Here is a 22,540-nt window from a genome sequence, read left to right on the forward strand (position 1 = left end):
CTGAATGATAAGGTGAAAAGTAAAGAAAAAAATGGAAGTGAAATATGAATCTCATAAGTGACGCTGTTTGTTTCCTATGCGGATATCTTTTAGTCTGCCGTCCAGTTCTCTGTCTCATAGCAAAACTGTCATGAAATTAGCTGAGACCACAGCGCCCCCAGTGGTCACGTCTGTTTATAATGCCCACTACAGTGTGGCCCGGCTAGCTCAGTCGGTAGAGCATGAGACTCTTAATCTCAGGGTCGTGGGTTCGAGCCCCACGTTGGGCGCTAGCTTTTGGGTACAATATAAGCTTGATTAGGATCATTAAAAGACCAAGTCTTAGAGACCTCCATATATATATATATATATATATATATATCAGGATCAAGTGCAAGTAATAGTGTTCTCACCGCACGTGTATGTCTCTTAAACCATACAACAGCGTCATTAAATGCATCTTCCTAAATTAAAGCACATGTGACTGCTACTGCAATCAAGTGCAAATGTCAAACTTGCAGCACAAACACGTTGATTACCATTGTTATACTGCTAATTATCGTGGATTTCTATGATTGAATGACCCAGTTTTCAAGACACAACCAATCAGAAAGAATAGGGGTTGACTATTTAATGCCTGTGGAAAAGCTTAAGCTAAGGTTGGAAAAGTCCACAGACCCTTTCTGTATTAAAAAGAAGCAGAAAATACAGCGAGCAGACAGGTGCTGAATGAACTGTGTGGTTACACACAGGTCAGGATTACAGCTCTGCATATACTGGACCGGTTTAATAGATCTTTTGACAGTAAGTGATGACCACCACCAGATGGCATTGTAAGTGCCCGGCTAGCTCAGTCGGTAGAGCATGAGACTCTTAATCTCAGGGTCGTGGGTTCGAGCCCCACGTTGGGCGGAAAGTTTTGATTAACAGGCAGATTAAATCATGTCTTCAGTGACAAAGATGCCAATGACGTAAGAAAATCTGCTGTTGCTGGAGCTAATGATGTGGCAGTCATTATAACTGGTCGACGTGGAGAACATTTTAACTGCTTTGTATGCTGTTGGGGAGTTTAATCTATAACACTGCATCATATTTAATTTATTGATCATCTGTTTTGTATCTAAAATATGGACCTGTGAAGTAACTAAAATTGTCGAATAAATGTAATGGGGTACAAAGTACAATATTTCCCTCTGAAATGTATAAAAGTATAAAAGTAAGAAAAGTGTAAAGTGAGAAAAGTATAAAGTAACAGAAAATGCAAATACTCCATAGTAAAGTACCTCACAATTGAACTTCAATACAGTAATTGAGTAAATGTACTGGAGATCGGTTATAATTTTGGTCTGTTGACAATATTTTTAATTTCATGTATGATCCATAACTATTTCAGAGATAAGAGGAGGATACTGTCAAAGTATTATATTGTTTATTGTCTTCTAATAAAATGCATTTAAAAGTTTTCAATGACACTACATACAGAAAAGAATGTAGTTACATTACTATTGCATCCAACAGTGAAATCAAGGCCATACATATACAAAACATTAAATAGAACCATTTTAATGTGTTGACATCTTATTTGAAATACGGTGTTTTGATGGGAGCAAAAAGAAAATACGAGCTTCTCTGTGTTTCCTGTAACATGATTTGATTTTCAACCAGTGATGTTAGATTTTCATTCAGACAGAAAGATAGATGTCGCCCTCTGGAGGTCGACAGCTGTTATGGCAACAACTAATAAGATAACATGAGGAGAGCAGCCATCAACATCATGATCTGTGTTATTTATACATTCTATTTTATTTCTTCAGCTATATGTTATGTTAGGTTGTTTATTGTGTCATGCATGTATGAGACCAGGCCACATGGACAAACCAGAAAAAAAACCAAAACAAAACAAAACAACAAAAACTGTTACAACAACAACAACAAAAATGGTTGCGGTGGAGTCAAACAAACTTCGTCCTCTGCCCCATGCTCACCAAATTTAATCTGCCACAAAAACACATTATTATCAGCCAGAAGAACTATCAAAATGAGCGACTAAAAGGTTCAGCCTTTAAATGATCATATTCTGAGCAATATATCATTATCACTAAATTATATGACAATATATTTTATTTAGTGAAACAGAGCCATTGTTAATGTTTTCAGTTCCATCTGTGTTTTCCTTCCATGACAAGTCATAATGTGTGCTCTGAAAAAGCTCTATTGAGATGTAGACTCTGATTCAGACGCTCCAACACATGAACATTGTTGTTTTTAACCCGTTTTGCTTTACGCTTGCAAAAAACACATTTTCTCCTAACTTTGGTCTAATCAGACCATAGACGCTTCTTCCAGCTCCAAAGTCTCCAGAAATATGCTTCTGAAAAACTGTAATTAAGATGTCACGTGAGTCTCGCTCTCCCACCTCTCTCACATAAAGCTGTGACTGGTGTCACACCTGACCCATCTCTCCAATCTGAGTCTCTGAAGCTTGAAACTCTTTCAGAGTTGTCACAAGTCTCTTGGTGTCCTCCCTCACAATAGCCTCCCTCTGGCACACTCACTCAGTTTTTGAGGACGGCAGGTTTACAGCTGTATCATATTCTTTCCATTTCTTACTGACTGATTAAACTGGACTTCAAGGGATGTTCACTGACTTGAAAATGTTCTTACATCCATCCCCTGACTTGTGCTCTTCAATCACCTTTTCACTGTGTTGCTTGAAGTGTTCCTTTGTCCTCATGGTGGAGTTTTTGCCATAATACTGACTCACAGATAAAGGTGTATTTATACTGCAATCAATTAAAACCCTTGACAGCATGCAGGTGATCTCCATTTCACTAATTATATGACTTCTAAAATCAAGTAGCTGCACCAGTGATGATTGAGGTGTGTCTTATTAAAGGGGATGAATACTTATGCAAACATGCATTTAGTTTTTTATATTTGTAATTAATTTAGATCACTTTGTAGAGATTTGTTCTCACTTTGACATAAAGGATTGATTAGTGTTAAAGACAACACATGGAAAAATCCAAATTCCCAGAGAAAAATATAAAAGACCCTTGACTGTAGCAAGTATAGTTGTCTGAAAATATAAATGTTTCTTGCTCTATAGAGCAGGTTTTGTAACAGCCAACACTGAGATGAGAGACAGAGTCCTGCAGAAATTCAGAAAGATGGAAAACATACGCACAGAGAGAAAATGGTTAGGGGTGGACAGACTGCAGTGTAATGACTGGCTTTGACTTGGTGCTGACACAACAGAAAGAAATAGATCATCATCATCATCATCATCATCATCATCATCATCATCATCATCATCATCATCATCATCTGTCTCAGATGGTCTGGCTTTAATCAGAGCAGGTGTATGTAAACACACATGCACACACACACATACACAGAAAGAAAGAATGAAAAAAGAGGCAGAGGGGGAATTCAGACCGTTTGATTTGGCACTTGTTGCTGAGGTGTGTGTGTGTGTGTGTGTGTGTGTGTGTGTGTGTGTGTGAGTGTGTGTGTGTGCATGTTGGTGGGGGTCATGATTATGTTCTTTCGGTGAGGAGTCATTACCATGGCAAAGAGTGGGAAATAATTAGATAAAAAGTATACTTTTGCTTTCTCTCCTATCATTCCCCCACTTGGGCTGCTTTTCCAAGACACCACTTGTCAATCAAACAGCATGGGCAGGACTGTAACATGTCACTGGACCCTCTGTTGGTCCATAACATAAAGCTATCTGGCATTTTTTCTCTCCTGTTCTAATGTGTGAATGTGCCTTGTTCACTGCCTGCCTGCTTTATATATGGCACTAACAAAGCCACACTTACTGCCATTGGCTGAAGGAAATTAGCATGCGGCAGCTGATTGGCCAGAGTTTTGACAGTGACAGATTGGCCTCCTGGTGATTGGGTAATTAAGCTCTGATGTCACCAAATGTGGGTTGGGTGAGAGAAGGGTAGAGAGATAGAGAGAGAGAGAGAGAGAGAGAGAGAGAGAGAGAGAGAGAGAGAGAGAACATGAAAGGTAGGGAGGCATAGTGTCTGTGTGTGTGAGAGAGAGTAGGAGGGATGAAAATGAGAAAGAGACCCAGCACTAACATGGGAGAGAGAGAGAGAGAGAGAGAGAGAGAGAGAGAGAGAGAGAGAGAGAGAGAGAAAGAGACGTGTGTGTGTGTGTGTGTGTGTGTGTGTGTGTGTGTGTGTGTGTGTGTGTGTGTGTGTGTGTGAGGTAGTATTGCCAATCATCTAGCTCTTCAACAAAAAGCGTCATTGTTTCTCTGGAGCATAAATAAAGTGATTGAATTAACAGTGGTGTTTACTGGCAGGCTGCTGTTGGTTTGATTTTAAGTGAAAAATGATCAAAAATGCCAAAGAAAAAAAGCAGTGAAAATATCCCCACAGGCTCAAATCTGCAAACTATCAGTCTATTTTTAAATAAAACATTCATCCAGCATCTATTTGATTCCCTGTAAGCCATACAACATTTCAGCTATTTTATTCTACATTGTTGAGTTTCTCTTGTTGTGTAAAAATTAAAAATAAAAATGTACTACCACTTCTCCCTGGTGCCTTTATTATTATAATATCCAGGTGTTATTGTAACCTTATCTTTGCATTTATGTCCGTAGTAATGTTACCCCATATTTCAGTATTACTGGATACATACAGTAGAGTATAGGGTTAGCTTTTGATAGATAGATAGATGGACACAAAGTAGAAAGTACAAAGTACTTGTCTTTCTAGAGACAAGACTTAACCATCAATCTCTCACTGATATTGTGATGCTTAAAGACATATCTGTCTATCAATCAATCAATTTGTCTATCTATCTATCTTAGCCTGGTTTATGTGACTTTAAGCCCTGTATAGGAGGTTAGAGAAGGGATATAAAGAAGATAAATGTTTAAAGTATTTTAAGCTATAGTTTGTCCCTACACTGAGATAACTCCATTTTCCATTTGGCCTCTCTGTCTGACTAAATGTTCTGGCTAAAGGGCCTATGAGTCAGTGTAACATTAGACAACATTATTCTACCATGCCTGTAGGATGTCAAGGCTGATTAAATGCTTTAGGAAATGTTGTGAGTGATTGTTCTGTCTCTGTTGCTGTGATATTGTAATGTCTTGTAGCATGACTTAAGCTTTATTCTTAAAGCAACGGTGTAATATTACAGAACCTAGGTGACATTTCAGCTTTCCATTAGGCCAAACGTTCTGTCTGCAAACCGTCACCTTTAATGTGATGTGGAAATGCAATTATGTTATTTTTCTACAGCAGGCTCCAGCTGGAAGCCTGGCTGTAAAAATTAATTAGCACCTTCAAAACGTCAAACCGCCAACATCATAAGCAGACAAGCGACAGCAGAAGAGTCACTGCCAACAACAGCCGCAGCCGAGGCCTCCAGAGACCCCCAGAAAGACCCACTAAAAAATACTTTAAAGGAATAGTTAGCCATTTTGTCAATTATGCTCACCCGTTTTCTTCCTGAGAGTTAGAGGATCAATACCACTCTCATGTCTGTATTGTAAATGCAGCAGACGGTTAGCTTAGCTTAGCATAAAGACTGAAAACAGGGGGAAATAGATAGCCTGGATCTGTCCAAAGGAAACAAAATACTACTAATCAACACGTTGTAGCTCGATGTTTAATCCGTACAAAGACTAGCCTTTAAAAATGACAGTGTGCTGTTTATGGGGGTAAATGGGCCGGACTATTTCTTAGCCAGGACCAGTCACTTCCTGGAGTCTGCGTTCGTTGCCTGGCAACTTGTCTGAATTTGGTTTTTACCCATCTTTATGCTAAGATAAACTAACCAGCTACTGGATCCAGCTACATACTGTACACATGAGAGTAGATTTAATCTTCTCATCTATCTTGGCAAGTGAAGTGAATAAGCATATTTACCAAAACATCACACTGTTCCTTTAATACAACCTCAAACAAACTTCCAGAAACTTTTTCAAACATCTGTAAAACTCGGAAAACCTTCAGAAAGTTGTGAACCTCTGGATATTTCCAAAACTGCTTCTCAAAGACTTTTTTGGAGGTTCATATACAGACGCCAACAAAACTTTGATTTTGACAGACCCAGAGACCTTCAGAAACCTCTGACAATCTACAGAAACCTGTCCAGATGACAGAATCAGAAAACTCCGAACATGTCCATAGATTTCTAGAAATCTCTGGATCCTACTGCGTGACACTTTCACAGACGTCCATAGATGAAATGGTTTGACACTCACTTTCTGTATCAGATCAGATTTGTGTGGTCCGTCTAAAGAACTTGAACCAGATTCTACCTGGTTTGTTCATCCTAACAGCCATGCTGAGGTCTGATCAGCACCACAGAGAGTTAAATACATGATCTGTACAGACGACCCAGCCCTGTCCTGTGCCCAAGAGGGCCAAAATTGGGCCTCATCTCCGAACTCCCATCATTCTTCATTCAGCAGCGAAGAGAGAAACACAACACATGGCCTTTATAGTGCTGGGCTGCACACCTCCTTTTCAAATAAATAGAAACTAAATAAATATAACCTAAGTCTTGGCTGGAGCAAACCGAGGGGCCTCTTATGCCACCATCTGGCCAAAGATCATCTGTGTTCCACAAGATGAATCACTCAATATTAAAAAGCCATCCTACCCTCCCATGTGCACACACATATAACTCCTTGACTTCATAAAGCTACTCACCATGCTGTACATAACACTGTAAACTTATTTCCCAGTCCAACAAAACAACAGTTTGGTATTGTCATTAGTCAGTTTTACCAATCTCCCTTCAGAGGTAAATCCAACACAGTGAGAGCAGGAGAATTCTTTTTAAGTCTTAAATTTGTGCCATAATATTGAGATTAAATAACATTTAACAAAATCCAAAATTATGTTGCATGATCAAGAGTGGGTGTCATTGTCAAACAGAGTGGATTATTTAGTTTTTTTGTTTTTTCTTTTCTGTTTGCACTTTAAAGTAGTTGAGAAAGTTTGGGGTAAAATTAGGGTTTGAGAATTGAAACTTTATTTTATCCCTTAAACCTGAACCTCTACCTTAAGCCTAGATTTCATTGTAATTCTAACCTCAAAACGTAGGCATGAGGTCTAGAAAATACACGTGATTCTTTAGGATCTGCTATACTTGGTGGAACATTTTAGACCCATGAGACAGCAAAAATGCAGATTTAGTATAGGATACATACACACACACATTATAAATGATGCCCCTGTGCTTGAAAAAACAAACGGGTTCCATGAAGGATCTCAGAGCTCTGATTGGAGAAACACAAAACCAGCCAACAGAAAAACACGCAGCCGCAATTAGCAACAGAAAAACCATTTATCCCAGTGTGAAGGTAAACATATAGAGACAAGTTAGTGAAAATAGAGGAGAGGGACGGTGGGGAGGGTGGGTGATAAAGCCAGAAAGCAGGGTTGTGCTTTACATTAACTATACAAAAAACTATGACTTTTTAAGTCTCTCAGTAATGCCATAAAAAATCTACAACCTATAGCTCCACTTGAGTTTATCTGAAAATTCTTTTGTTTTGTTAGTTCCTCCTCTGTAACCAAAAGACAACACAAATGAAATTTATATTTTGGTTTTCTTGCAAATTAAAGTCACATTTCACTATTGAAAGTCATATTTTCAGTTCCTCATCACTTCATCACCAGTAATGTAATCTCTACTGCATGTAGCCTGATGCACAGATTCATTAATACAATTGATTTTTATTCCAGTGGATCTACAATGCTACATTGTATTGAATGATTTTACAGGGGAATTATTAATAGTGAAGCAACTAACTTTTTTGTCATTTGTGCAATTTCTTATTATGGCCACAAGGTGGTGCAAAAAGCTTGTTTACAGACAAGTCATTTAGGCTAACAATCACTATTCTCTCTGTATTCTTAACTGTTTACCACACGCACACAAACACAACACACACACACACACACACACACACATATAACAACTGCCTTTGTATTTGAAAAGTGCTTTATAAATAACACTATCTTACCTTGCCTTATGGTTAAATTTGGATTATATGTAACTGCCATGTGTTATACTGTGGCATTATTTATTGAGGAATGTGTACTATGCTATCTTGTATTAATCTCATAGAATATGCTGTTTTACTCTATTTTAGGAAACCTTTGACCAGGGTTAACAGATGAAAATGATCCCTCTAGGTCAACTCTGGCTCATTTGCAGTATTTTTCTGGTGATCAGTATGCATTGTGCTTGACAATTAAACTTAGAGAATAAATACAGGTCAGTTTACCAGTCATGAAGTGTACTACTCACTACAGAACAGTTGTATAGTGTCCTCTGTGGCTCTATATGAAATGATAATCCTGATGATGTCATCAGGGTTATTGGTTGCGATGTGGGAAGTGTGGGATACAGTGAATTTGGAATTTGATCCCCTGATGCTTAGTACTGAAATTCAGAACATCTCTTTTGCCTCTGATGCTTTTATTCTTACCATTCTGTTTTATATATCTCTTGTGAGTCACCCCACTTAATGGATGTGTGACACTAAATCACTTGAGTACCACTTTATATTGTGTGACTATATACTAAACAGCAGTAAATGATCAAACCAACACAACATGGATGCAAAAGCAACAGCAGTGTAAATTAACTCATCACAGTTACAGTCATGTAAGCTCATGCTGCCATATTGGAGGAGTGGTAACTGCTTGTGCACATTTCCACTTGATAGTTTTAATCTCTTCCTCAAAAGCAAAGACCTTCTCTTTGCAAAACCAAAAAACTAAAAGTGGCACAAGGAGATACTTTCAGTTTCTTCAAGTTTGTTCATTCTTCCAACATGATGGCATGCAGTTCATAACCACTGTCAGTGATGTCATGACCAGCTTGGATTCAACTCTATGGATGTAAATAAAGGAGTGAAATTGGATGTAAAAGCCAATATGATATATTGTCTTTGGACAGTGTGTGTGTGTGTGTGTGTGTGTGTGTGTGTGTGTTAAAGGAGAGGGAGTGGTTTATGAAATATTGGTCAAATTCATCATTGCAATGTCGTTACCATGACGTTGCTATGTGTTGTTGCGACAACCCTGGCGCCTTGGTTGGCTTTGATCATGTTGACCACTCTATCACACACACACACACACACACACAAACACACACACAGACACACAAATGTGTTGTCAAGCAATTCTCAGTGATTGTCACAGTGGCTTTCACACACATTTTCATTTTCACACGCACACACACACACAGGCTTTCAAATGCTTCTCATTGACTGTTACAGGCTCACGCGCGCACACACACACACACACACACACACACAAAGTCATCTGAATGGCTGTCAGTTCTGCTTGTCTGACGTGACCAAAGGGTGTCCGGAACAAAGGGGGGAGTGACAGGCCTCTCTGATTGGTCATGGCAGACTTTGACTGACATGTGATGGCAGCTGGGTGGAGTGTGTGGGAGCCGTGCTGCCTCACAGCAGAGTCTGGTGTGTGTTTGTGAATGTGTGTGTGTGTGTGTGTGTTGTGCTGATGTTGCTGAGCAGCGCAGACTACACGGGGTAACAAAGAAACAAAGTCAGAAGTTGTGATTACTCTCCAAAACAGACTGTCTGAATGTATCTGACAAATCAGGTTTATGATTGAAGACAATATTAAGACTTTCCATCACAGTTAGAAATGTACTAGACAATCTCACAACTGCAGACTGATTTTATTTTATTTTATTTTAAACTTCCAACTGTGTCAAATTGATGAAAATCGAAACTTTAAATGATTGTTCTTCTTCAACTAATCAACTTTTTTCTTTAACTGCTTACGGTGCAGACTTGAGTTGTAGTCAGTGCCTCCACTTCAACTGAAATTTCAACTGCAGTTTGCCTAAAGCTTCGGGTTTGGGTCAGGTTCAGGTTGTATTATTTTCAAATGTAACTGAAGAAGAAAATTCTCTCTCTTTGACTCTGCCCAATTGTCCAGTGGGAAACGGGAAAGGACACATCATAGCTAATACGTTTAGTTAGCTTTAGTTATGTTTCAGGGAAGGCCGAAACATTATGAGCTTGTTGTGACAACAGATAAAAACCTCCAACCTACTTCTAAAACTGCTACTCCTAAAGAGCACTGCGATGATGCCTGTACAAAGCTTCAACTGCTTTCATCTTTATTATGCATGGCCAAAAATCATTCTGTAAATCCTCCCAGCTACATTCTATGAATTCTGACTTTTATTTACTTTAACTTCACTTTATCTATCTGTATTCACCATGTAAAATGTAATCTGAAAGGATGATGATGATGTGCAATGAAGATATTAATAACTTTATTTAAATAGTACTTTTCCAAACAAAGTTACAAAGTGCAAATTAATAAATTATTATAAACTATCTTCATAGAAATACAAATAGTAACCTGAGCTGGTTCAAATGATGATGATGATGATGGTAGTGATGATGGTGGCTCTCAATAGTGTGATTGACAAATCTGCGCATATGTGTGTGGAACAAATTGATTTATTCTGACATGTGTGCACTTTAACTTATATGAACCGTGTGCGTGTGTGTGTGTGTGTGTAATTCATGAGCAGAATACAGCTAATTGCAACCACTTGTTAAAGGCTGAGGTCTGCATCTCTTCTTATGTCATATTACACACACACACACACATACACACACACGCACCACAGTAAGTCATTATTGCCGGCATGAACGTAATCATTAACCTACAACTCTTTGAGACGCATATATCACACACACACACCCACACACGCACACACACCATCATGTTCAAGCTAATCATGAGCCAGTGTTCATTTATAATCAATCTCAGGCACTTGACACTAGCTGTAAATAAACAGACCTGTATGTGTGTATGTGTGTGCATGTGTGTATGTGTGTGATTTCCATATGGCTAGCATGGAATGGGAAGCAGGAAAGTAGTCTCGGCATCTATCCATCACTTTGACCGTGCCGCAATCCACGTGCCGTGATTTGCCTACTCAATCTGTATGTATGTGTATGTGTGTCTGTGTGCATGTGTATATTACCCTCTCTGATTGGTTGTAATGTTTAACACATGGCTGTCACAGTGGAGCTCACTTTCCCACCAACACACACACAACGAATCGTCTACAACTGGTCACTGTTGAGTAGTTTGGATTGAAGTGCCTTGCTCAGGGGCATCAAATGCTGACAGTTGACCCAGTGACAGTCACAACTAGTCTGAGGATTTCAACATGTGACTTTCCAGTGCACAAATCCCTCTCATGCACATACATACAAAATTACAACCTCTTTCATAATAAGGGACTTTAATTGCATTTTGACTGCAGGAACCTAGCCTGTGTTTTAACTCCTGGCCTATTGATTCTGCCCTCTGTAAAAGTCCCATCTGCTGGGGTACACATTTTAGAAGCTTTAGTTTGCAGCTAACAAGCCTTGAAGGAAACCAGCAAGTCCTCCAAATTAAACAACCAAATATGTCGTTTGACCGTGTGACTCCAGAATGACACATAGGCCTATGTTTTCTAATCTGTTGCTCCTATCAGCAGTAATCGGCAGGACAACATAATTTGTCTGTGCTTTCCAAAATCATTACACATCACTGTTAAAAAATAATGATTAGGTTGTGGATAGGTTTAGGGAAAGATCATGGTTTGGGTTAAAATGATCACTTTGTTAAGGTTAGAGAAACATGTGGTGTGGGTTAGGGTTACTGAGTCCTTGAAGTTAGGTGACCTTCATTGTCATGGTTACAATGATAACCACAGGGTTAAGATTGGGGGACAATCATGGTGTTGGTTCTTGAGGGGCTGTCCAGGCTCGCGGTTGGGGATCTGGCACTTGAGGTTGGGGGCGGGGGGCGAGCAGCAGTCTCCTGTTGCAGGATCCACTGTTGGGTTTAGCCATCCACTCAAGCCACCACCTCCAAATAAGGAAATTTTAACTTACAGCATGTATGTCATCTGAACTGCATCACGTCTCTGGGTCATAATTACTATGGAATCTAATTACTAGATGGAATCTGTCAATCAAACGTAACTATAGGTAATTTTTGGTTGACTGACATCACAAACCTATTGTGTTGTTTTTCTTGTGAGGACAGTCTATACAACCCAAGTTGTAATAAACAGTAGTTTTCTTCTACTAGACAGTGCAACCACTGCACGTCACCTTTCCAAAACATGTTCAAACACGATAGTCACGCGAGCAGGTTGAAGTGTCAAATGCAAAATACTCTGTCTTTTTCTCAGACAAAGCTGTCCCTGTTGTGTCTGCTTATTGGTCTAATTTTCTCTGATCTCCATGGTTCCACAGATGTGGTGGAAACACAAGAAGACAAGGAGAAGAATGTGTAAAGGGGACATTTTAGCTCCTGGGGTTAGTTCCTGAGGCTCCTTAGTTCCTGGAACAATTAGCCTGTTTAAAGCTTGAGTAGTAACTAATGTTTGTGTTTTAAGGCATTCATTTCAAGAAAGGAGGATGTTTATCTTTAAAACCACAGTACTGGGATGGTTTGTTAAAGTTTGTTTGTAAAGACATCTAAAATTAGCCTTTAGCCAGAATCAAAGCTTCAATATTAGCAAAATGAACTCAAATTGTTTTTTTAAAGTGCAATAATTGCGATAGTAGGGCAAAATTGGTCTTTTTAAAGTCTATTGGAACAGGTCAGTTTATGGAACTGAAATAGCTAAATTTAATCATAATTTTCAAAGTCTAAGAACAGACAGGAAGCCTGTTTTTAAAGCCAGAGTTTAGTATCTACATATTAATTGCTTATGTACCAGGACAGTTGGAATGAGGTTGGTGTTTTAAAGCCAAAACTTGGTAAACTTGGTTTAAAGCCTCAGTAATGGCAGCAGTGGTATGGGCAATTCATTTTATTATAATAGGGTATATTTGCATTGTAAGACTGACTTTTCATATAATATGAATGTTTTATAAGAAAAAAAGTAATGATAAAGATGAACACACTTTACAAACCTTTTTATTTTTTACAGCATCATTAATTAGGAAGTAAATGAGAAGGAGCTCTCTCTTTCTCTCTCTCTCCATTTTTTCCTCCATCCATTCATTCCCAGATGGACAGATTGTCTCGGTATTCACCCTGCGGTCACATTTGACCTGGAAGTGCTGTGATTGGTCCAAAGGTCACACGGCTGGCTTCTCATTGGTGGAGAGGTCATTCTGTTGGCCTCAGTAGGTCCCACCCCCATCCATCACTGTCACCACAGCTTCTGTTGACACCATTATTAAAAGTCACTGTGTGTGTGTGTGTGTGTGTGTGTGTGTGTAGATGTCTGTATTTTTTGATTATTTGGCTTGTTTAATGCAGGAAGGGTACAGTCAGTACTTTAAACTGTTAGTCAGTACTTTAAGTTATAAACTGCTGTTATTAGGCTGTAATAATTGATTACCAGGATGACCTGCACTGGCATGTCAGATGCACACGCTCTTCCTGGTGGAGCCAGGTCTCTCTAAATGCTTGAGCCAGTTTAGCAGAACTAGTTCTGCCTGTAAAACCTTGAGTACTGCCCTCCCAAGTAAAACAACAGCATCAGTCATTCCAAATACCCCAAAACACTGTTGCCAGATGAGAAATGTTAACGTATTGCACCAGAGGCTTAAAATGATCATATTATGAGTGAGTCATAACCAAGAGAACAATTAGGTGTAAATGTGTAATTTCAGAAAACACTTTTTGACACTGCCTACAAATCTAGTCAAACTGTTTAAAAAAAATAAATAAAAAATTGCTGACGTAGTTATATAATGCATGGAAGGGGGTAGTCTTTTGGGTCTCACTCAAATAAAAATGTCCCAACATTTTGACTCTGCCCTCCTCTTCGCCTCTCCCCTGTCCTCACCCTCCTGTACACTCATCATTTTCTTTACTGTTTTTCATATGGATGCAGCAGTAAACTCTGTCTTGTGAAACTCTCACAGGAGAGCAACAGTTGTGTTCGTGAGTCACATTCATCACCACAACAAGCATGATTGGCTGGAAAGACGTCATGTGAGAAGAGATGCGTAAACACAGATGTAGAATCCATATTTTACTATCCTGAACGTGTGGGGAACATAGACGTATTATGAGAGAAATGAATTAAAATGAGATAGCCTAGACTGATTACAACTACTAATACTAAGTGTCAAAAAATGATCAAATTATCGTACATTATGGAACTTTTGGCATTACTGATCGTACATTGTACAGAGGGCAAAATTATCGTATTAATATGATAATTATTGTACATCTGGCAACGCGGCCCCAAAACAACATATTTACGCTCAAGTGCCTGCTAGCAGCTGTAGGAATTATAGGCAAAGGAGGATGTAGTGTGATGTTATTTCCCATTCCCTACCGACAGTCAATTTTGGTTTCTTTTAACCATGATCACAGTTGTTCCCCTACAGTTTTGGAAGACACAGCAAACAACGTCATACTGTCGATAGTGGCGTAAGCAGTGGTAAAAGAAGTATTCAGATCCCTTACTTAAGTAAAGTACCAGTACAGAAATGTAAAAATACTTCATTATAAGTGAAAGTCCTGCATGAAAAATCCTACTTAAGTAAAAGTACATAAGTATTATAAGCTTGATGTAGTTTAAGTATTGCAGTAAAAGTACATAAGTATTATAAGCTTGATGTAGTTTAAGTATTGCAGTAAAAGTAGTGGTTTGGTCCCTCTGACTGATGTATTATTATATATGACATCATTAGATTATTGATACTGAAGCATCAGTGTTAGAGCAGCATGTTACTGTTGTAGCTGCTGGAGGTGGAGCTAGTTTACACTACTTTATATACAGTTAGCTAGTTTAGTCCAGTGGTTCCCAACCGAGAGGTCGGGCCCCTCCAAATGGTCACCAGATAAATCTGAGAGGTCGTGAGATGATTAATGGCAGAGGAAAGAAGGAAAAACAAAGTTCTGATACACAAATCTGTTTTCAGACTTTTTCTCTAATCTGTGATTTTTGGTGAAATATTGGATGATTTGAACATTTATTGAAATGAAAGCATGTGAGAAGTTTAGAGGGAACAATCACTATTTGGTGGACCTGTGAACAACTCATAGACATCTGAAATGTGACCCCAACTACACACTGCCTTTTGTAAGATGTCAAAAGCCAAAAAGGTTGGAAACCACTGGTTTCATCTTTAACAATGTGTTGTATTGAAAAGCTTGTTAAATTATCCATTGTGTCAAATAAATAACTAAAGCTGTCAAATAAATGTAGTGAAGTGGAAGTATAAAGCAGCATCAAATAAAAATATACTCAAATAAAGTACAAATACCTCAAAATTATACTTAAGTACAGTACTAGAGTAAATGCACTTAGTTACTTTCCACCACTGGGTGTCAGATAAGAAAACATTTGTACTGTATGTATTGTTCTAGATGGCATGAGCGAACAATGTATTTTGTGGTTTAAAGTGGAGGATTTGTTGAAAATAACAGAAAACAATGTAGGTCAAAAGTCACAGACAAGTAATCCACTTTGTGTTTTTCAGTCATATGCTTTTCTGTCTCTACAAAACTCTGCGATGTGAGAAAATGTCACACTTCTAGACTTTTCCAACATTTTCTCTGCCATTAGTTCTGACTAGTTAATTGTTTGTATTGAATAAGCACACACAGTATCTGCTATAATTAATCAGAGTAAAATATGCAAAATGAAGTCATAAAATGTGGTTGGCTAGAGTAAACTCAGTGGTAAAACACATATTTGTTGATAGATTATCCCATTTTCCTGTAAGAAACTTCCTAAAATCCCCACAAGCAAGTGTTTCCATATGTGCGTAAAATACAATTGAACACAGTTATTTTGTTGATAGAAAATAGATTTGTAAATTTCATTTGCATCAGGGGACATTTTTTCATGAGTGTAAAAATATACTTTCATATCTGTGAACTGATTTTCTGTGGTTAGGTTGTGCAAACGGTCATGTATCATGAGTGGGTGTTGAAAGCTGTTGCATAAAACATGGACTTGGTTTTCACTTACTTTCCAGATCCTGACAACACAGCAGCCCTGTCAGACTGGATCCAGTCAAGTTCATGCTGATGCCAATTATATAATGTTAACCTTATTACAGTAGTTTCCTCACAAAATTGTGTTTTCTCACTTTCTGAATTATTTTGCCTATTTGCGTCTTCCTGGTGTAGCATCTATGTACAAAAGGATGTCCATACTTTTGTGTACTTTTGGGTTCGGACTGTTTTTCATGGTTCAGGCTAGGACCCTTAGTTCCAATTAAGGGAGATCTATACTGTATGCTCTATCCACCAGCTTTAGCATACAATGATATTCAGTGGTGGAAAATAACAAAGTATGTTTACTCAAGTACTGTACAATTAAGTACAATCTTGAGGTACTTGTACTACATAGATATGATAAACTTATCATGTCTACATAGTACAAGTACCTCAAAATTGTACTTAATTGTATGCTCATAAATGCATTGTTTCAAGCTTGAACCAGTCATTTTCAATCTTTCTGGCATGTGAACCCCTATAAAAAACAGTCAGGGCATCTGATTTAGATGTTTCACCAAAAAATGATTTCTCTAAACTTCTTGGAAGGTTCATTGAAATAACTGTTCCAGGCCCAAAGAGGGAAAATTATCCAATGTCTTACAAAAGGCAAAGATTAGAGAAAAGTCCAAAAAACACAATACAAACTTGTGTAGTTTTCTTGTCATACTCTGAAGGCCTGATCGCTAAGGTTGAGAAACACTGGACTAAACTGCCTAACTGTTCATAGTATAAAGTAGTTAAAGTGAGCTCCACCAAATAGCTATACAGTAAATAGTAATACTTAATATAAATAATACTTATGCACTGATTCATTGGTATTAACAATATCTTAATATATATTGTTATACAACAATAGCTTTCCTCCAACTTTTGACACAAAGCCATATCCTTTAAGAAGGAATTTGAGTGCCGGACAGCATACGGAAGCCTTAAGAACAAAAAGACCTGGGTGACCTGCAATTTTCTGCTACTAAACCCAGACAAAACTGAAGTTATTGTGCTTGGCTTAGAAACACATTATCTAATGATATAGCTACTCTGGGTGGCATTGCCCCTGCCTCCAGCACCATCATAAGGAATCTAGGAGTTATTTTTGATCAGGATATGTCCTTCAACTCCTACATAAAACTAATTTTAAGGACTGCCTTTTTTCACCTGCGTAATATTGCAAGAATCAGGCACGTCCTTTCTTAAAAAGATGCAGAAAAAATAGTCCACACATTTGTTACTTCTAGGCTGTATTATTGCAACTCATTATTATCAGGCTGCCCTAACAAGATTCTCCAGCTGGTCCAGAGTGCAGCTACACGTGTACTGACAAAAACTAGAAAAAGAGATCATATTTCTCCTATCTTAGCTTTGCATTGGCTTCCTGCAAAATCTAGAATAGAATTTAAAATCCTTCTCCTCACCTACAAAGCCCGCTGTCGTCAAGTGCTTGCTTATGGGGGAATTGTTGGGTCTCTCTCTCTGTAAATTAAAGAGTATGGTCAAGACCTGCTCTATGTGCCCTGAGATAACTTTTGTTGTGATTTGGCGCTTTATAAATAAAATTGAACAAAAAAATTGAATAAGAAAGGCCACTTCAGATAATGATTTGGCACTGCTGGCCTTCTTCTGGCCCAGACAAAATGGATGTGAGCCTGAAATGGCCCACATGTAAAAAAGCAAATATGGCCCATATATCCCAAATCAAATGTGGGCCTTTTTTGGTAAAGATGCGGTGCTCTCAGCTATGTGTATTCTGGATGTGGGCCAGTTCTAGTTTATCTGCTTTGGTCTTGAATACGGCTTGCTTATGGCCCAGATCTTGGAAACAGGAGCAGACCGCCCAAGTGCCATAATTCCACATAGTATGTGGGCTGGATGAAAGTGCCGAAAGTGTCGGGTGTGGGCCGGATCTGGGCCAAAGCAATTTTGTTATCTGGGTCACTTGTAATATTGGTACTTAAAGTATCTGAACACTCCTTCCACCACTGATGACATTTGAGACAACAGTGTTCTTCCATCTTTGTGTCAACAGTTGGTATTCGTGTGTTGTCTGTTTCCACATGACAATGCCCCTGCGCACCAAGCCAGCTCCATAAAGAAATGCTTTTCCCAGTTTGGTGTGGAAGAACGTGTCTGGCCTGCACAGAGCCCTGACCTCAACCCCATCCAACACCTTTGGGATGTACTGGAACACAGACTGCAAGCCAGGCCTCTTTGCCCAACCAACATCAGCGTTGAACATCACTAATGCTCTCGTGGCTGAATGGGAACAAATCCCTGCAGCCAGGTTCAAACATCTGGTGGAAAGCCTGAAACCAGAAGAGTATTCCACAGGATGATGTCACAGTCCGCCTCAGTCTCATTAAATCAGACAGCAAACACACAATGAGGGAGCACAGACACAGCCTGATTTCCTGAGAGGGCGCTTCCAGTCCAGGCGTCATTCTGGGAATCAACAGCTAATTAAACTGGCGGCCTTCTGTCTGTGTGTACTGTGTGTGTATACAATCATTTTGTATTTGTATGTGCATACATAAATGACTGTACTCCCTCACTTTGTTTGTGTGTGTTTTAGACCATATGCTGTCAGTTTGTCTGTGTGTGTGAGTATTTATCAGGCCAACTATAGCATAAACCAGTGGTTCTATACCCTTGGGTTGGGACCCCCCAAAGAGCTCACAAGATATATGATATATCTGAAGGGTCACATGATAATTGACAGGATAACTAAAAAAGATATTTCTGCTTCACAGTTTTCTAAGAGCATGGAGTTTATCTCATTCAATGCCAGGAAAATGCAGTATGACATGCAAACTAGCAGCTGGAAATATAAAAATGGAAAAGGAGGGAATGCGAAAAATTATTAAGAGGAATAAAAACCACTCTTGGGACTGAGATTGCAGCCAGATTAGGACAGTAGAACCTGTAGAGCTGAGGGCTCTGAGAAAAAGACTGAGACTTGAACACTTTACAAATGAAGTTTTGAGGTATGGTCGAGACTACCAGTTAAGTCACTTTTTAGAAATAAATCACCATTTTATGTGATGATTTTGGGAATGCTCTCTCTCTTAAAAATCCCAAGCCAAACTAGATCTGCAAGCAGGTATACCAAGGTCTAATCACCAGATGCAACTCAGAACAAGAGGCACTCCAACTCAGGACAACCAGGAAACTGAGACTATTGCTGAACAGAGCTTTAACAGGTAGTTTAACACACTCTGCTGCAGTGCACATAGCCAGGATCTGCTCTAGTCATTGACTACAGGGACTTTGTTTCTGTGTATGCCCAAAGACTGTCAATAATTAATGATTTGTTATACACTGTAAAACAAAATACCTGAGCCAACCACAGCATGATGTATGAGTGTAACTGTTATATACAACTTATATATATATATTTATATGTGTGTATGTGTGTGTTTGTGTTTGTGTGAAATGTTTTACATTTAAGCTGAGTTATGTTTGCTGTTGGTTTTCTCCTCTGTTTGGTTATTAACGTGGGACCTGTCAGATGAACTGCCAAAGTGGAAATTTGCAGAAACTTGCTGCTGAGCCACAGAAAACAACTGGAAATGGCTTCCTTCAGTAATTGTTACATTTTTTTCCTTGGCCATGGTGCAGGCTGCCCAGATGTGGCTTACCAGGTTTTTCTTTCATTTTGTAATGTCTCTTAAAACAATATTACATTCACAAAAAAAGAGTGGATTTTAAAGGTTCTCATTGAGAAATTTACATATTTACCCCAAACCCAGCACCACACGCCTCCTCAGTGTTGACACTTTCACATAGAGCAACATTTGGTGCAGAGTCTGTTTGGAATGAGGTTAAACTCAACTCAACTCTTTGCCTTATAATTTCATTGCTGTTACCACTTACTCAAACTACTACAATAAGTGAAATCTCTTATTTAAAGGCTTAAAGAAGTTGTTCAATTAAAAAGACAAACATGTTTCTTTAGAAAATAGAGCCATTTCAAGAAAACACGCACACACACACACACACACACACACACACACACACATAAAAACACAAAGCTCGAATGGATGTTGTGGCAGTTAGTGGTACAGAATCAATATGCCCTTTGAATCTGCTTATCACACATACACACGCGCAAAGTCAGTCCGTCAAACACACACCCACGCCACCCTATCATTGTCACCGTTACATGAAGCTAATCCATTAACATGTCACTACCAGGGCTGATAAGTTTGTGTTTGTGTATGTGCATGCCTGTGTGTGTGTTGGTGTGTGTGTGTGACCTCCAGATATGGCAATAATTATCTTCTCGCATCCTGCAGCCTGATATGGTTCCAGTATATCTGTTTTCTTTTCTTTCTGTCTTTGGACAGTGTTTTTCTTCAGTGCCCACCAGCAGCTTGTGGTTGCACTGTCTGAGAGGGAAGAAAGATGGAATTCATAACAATGATTTGGTGATCAGAAAAATAAAAACAAAATATCCTACACCGAAATGCAACCCAGAAGTGACACATCATCAGTGCACAAGATCATCAAAAGTGACCATCTGTCCAATCCACTTTGTCCCTGTTCCATCCAAATTCACACGCTGACTGGATGGCAGCTGTTGTTACGTAGTTGAGCAGTGGTAGGCTACTGAACACAGCAATTTACCAAACAATCGGTGGAATAATATCAGGAATACCAATATATATATATATATATAATACAGGTTCTTATTTTCATATTCATAGTTAAAGGTTTTAGTCAATGTGCACATTGACTTGGAGTAAAAAAAAAGAGAAAATTAGGCTTGCTCATTAGCCAGCACACTAACATACTAAAAACACTTAAAAAAACTTTAATTGTTCTTATGTTAATGCTAGCTCTTACAAAAGGTATGGTAGTTGCACCCAGTATCTCTTGGAATTACGTCCATATTAGATTATTCCACACTTCATGATTTACATCCAATGACAATATTTAGTGCCAAAGCAGGACATTGTGTTAGGTGCAAAATGTATCGGTTGTAGTGGTGAAAGGTTATGTAGTGCATCTGACTTTCATGGAGGAGACTGAAGTTCATGTCCCGTTTTTTATTAATTGTAACCATGATCTTTCCCTAGCTTTTTAGTTGCCTAATTCTACCTTAACCATAGTATGTTTCCCATAACTATGGTCTTTTTCCTAACCAAAGGCGTGTCCTTCGTAGACTGCAAAAGCCAGATGAGCGTTAAAAATGAGCCGGTCTAGTCTATGGAGGATTTCCTATTTGGGTTGGATCCGATCTGTTGGATCTTCCAAATTAGGCCCCTGAATTGAGACACAGCTATAGAGACACACACACAAGGTTGATGTTTATGTTGCTAGCTAGCTACAGCTAATGTGTGTGCGGTTGGTACATTGGCCACATAAAAACAGACTCCAAAACATGCAGTGGTGGTGAATCCATATCTGTTTTTATACATTTGCATGTCAAAGAAGACACACTAATTAGTTCCATTTGAGGAACAATCAACTGTTTGCAGCCTTTGTTTCTCAAAAGCAGAAGACTTCCAAAATGTCCGCCAGATGGTGTAATGTCACGTAAAAGCCAGCTACAGTCAGAAGACATTTTTATATCCTTCACTATGTCCCTTCCATCAGGCTGTTTTATTTCACTTTTCGTCATTTTCTCTCTCCATCTTTCTTTTCGTCTGCCTCCTTTCTTGTCGTTTTGGATGTCGTCTCTCTTCTTCTGTTTTTAACACCTCCCCCCCTTCATGTCACCAACTTCCCACAATGCTGAGCATAGCAGGGCAGTGCAACACCCGCGGAGCATCACTTTCACGGCCCCACGCGTCATTTTAGTGTCACATTTATCAATCTATCTGTGTGTGTCTATGAGTGTGTGTCAGGTGGTACCTAGCCAGACCAGACCCCAATGGGTCCATGTCCCCTGACACACACACACACACACACACACACACACACACACACACACACACACACACACACAGAGAGAGCTCTGCCAGCTGCCCTCCTTCTTCTACAGGGAATTGAATACACTTCTACCACCAGCTGAGCTCAGAGAGAGAGAGGGAGCATCTGTCCATGAACAGGCAAACTCACTGTCCGTTATGTTTGTATGTGTGTATGTGTGTGTGTGTGTGTGTGTGTGTGTGCGTGCGTGCGTGTGATCACCTTTATGTGTAGGAGCGTACTTGTGTTCTTCTATGTGTGTGTGTTCGTGTGTGTGGCCGTTCCAGGGGGTTAGTTTGATTAATGCCCACCCCGCCATCACTCCACCTTCACTCTGAACAGAAAAAAACAAAACACAAAGAGAGAGAGAGAGCGAGAGAGGGAGAGAGGAGGATAACTGCTCTCTCTCTCTTTCTCTTCTCTCTCTCTCTCCCTCTCTCTCTCTCTCTCTTCTTTTCATGTGGGCCCCACATCCTGTCAGAGCTGATTGATAGCCAAGACAATGATTGGACAGAATTATAGAGAGAGAGAGAGCGAGCAAGCAAGGGAAAGGGGTGGACAGAGAGAGAGAAAGAGAGAGAAAGGGGTGGGGAAAAAGAGAGAGAGATCCAGCGAACCAATCAGGG

General features: G+C 39.2%; 2 non-coding genes across 2 annotated transcripts; both read left to right on the top strand.

The window, feature by feature from the left end:
* The first annotated feature begins 196 nt into the window (after positions 1–196).
* On the top strand, positions 197–269 carry trnak-cuu. The gene has a single exon. It is a non-coding gene; the product is annotated as a tRNA-Lys (tRNA).
* Positions 270–818: 549 nt separating this feature from the next.
* trnak-cuu lies at positions 819–891 on the top strand. Its single transcript has one exon. It is a non-coding gene; the product is annotated as a tRNA-Lys (tRNA).
* The last annotated feature ends 21,649 nt before the right edge of the window (positions 892–22,540 follow it).

The sequence above is a fragment of the Thunnus maccoyii genome, chromosome 18 (assembly GCF_910596095.1).
Source record: "Thunnus maccoyii chromosome 18, fThuMac1.1, whole genome shotgun sequence".
Lineage (NCBI taxonomy): Eukaryota > Metazoa > Chordata > Actinopteri > Scombriformes > Scombridae > Thunnus > Thunnus maccoyii.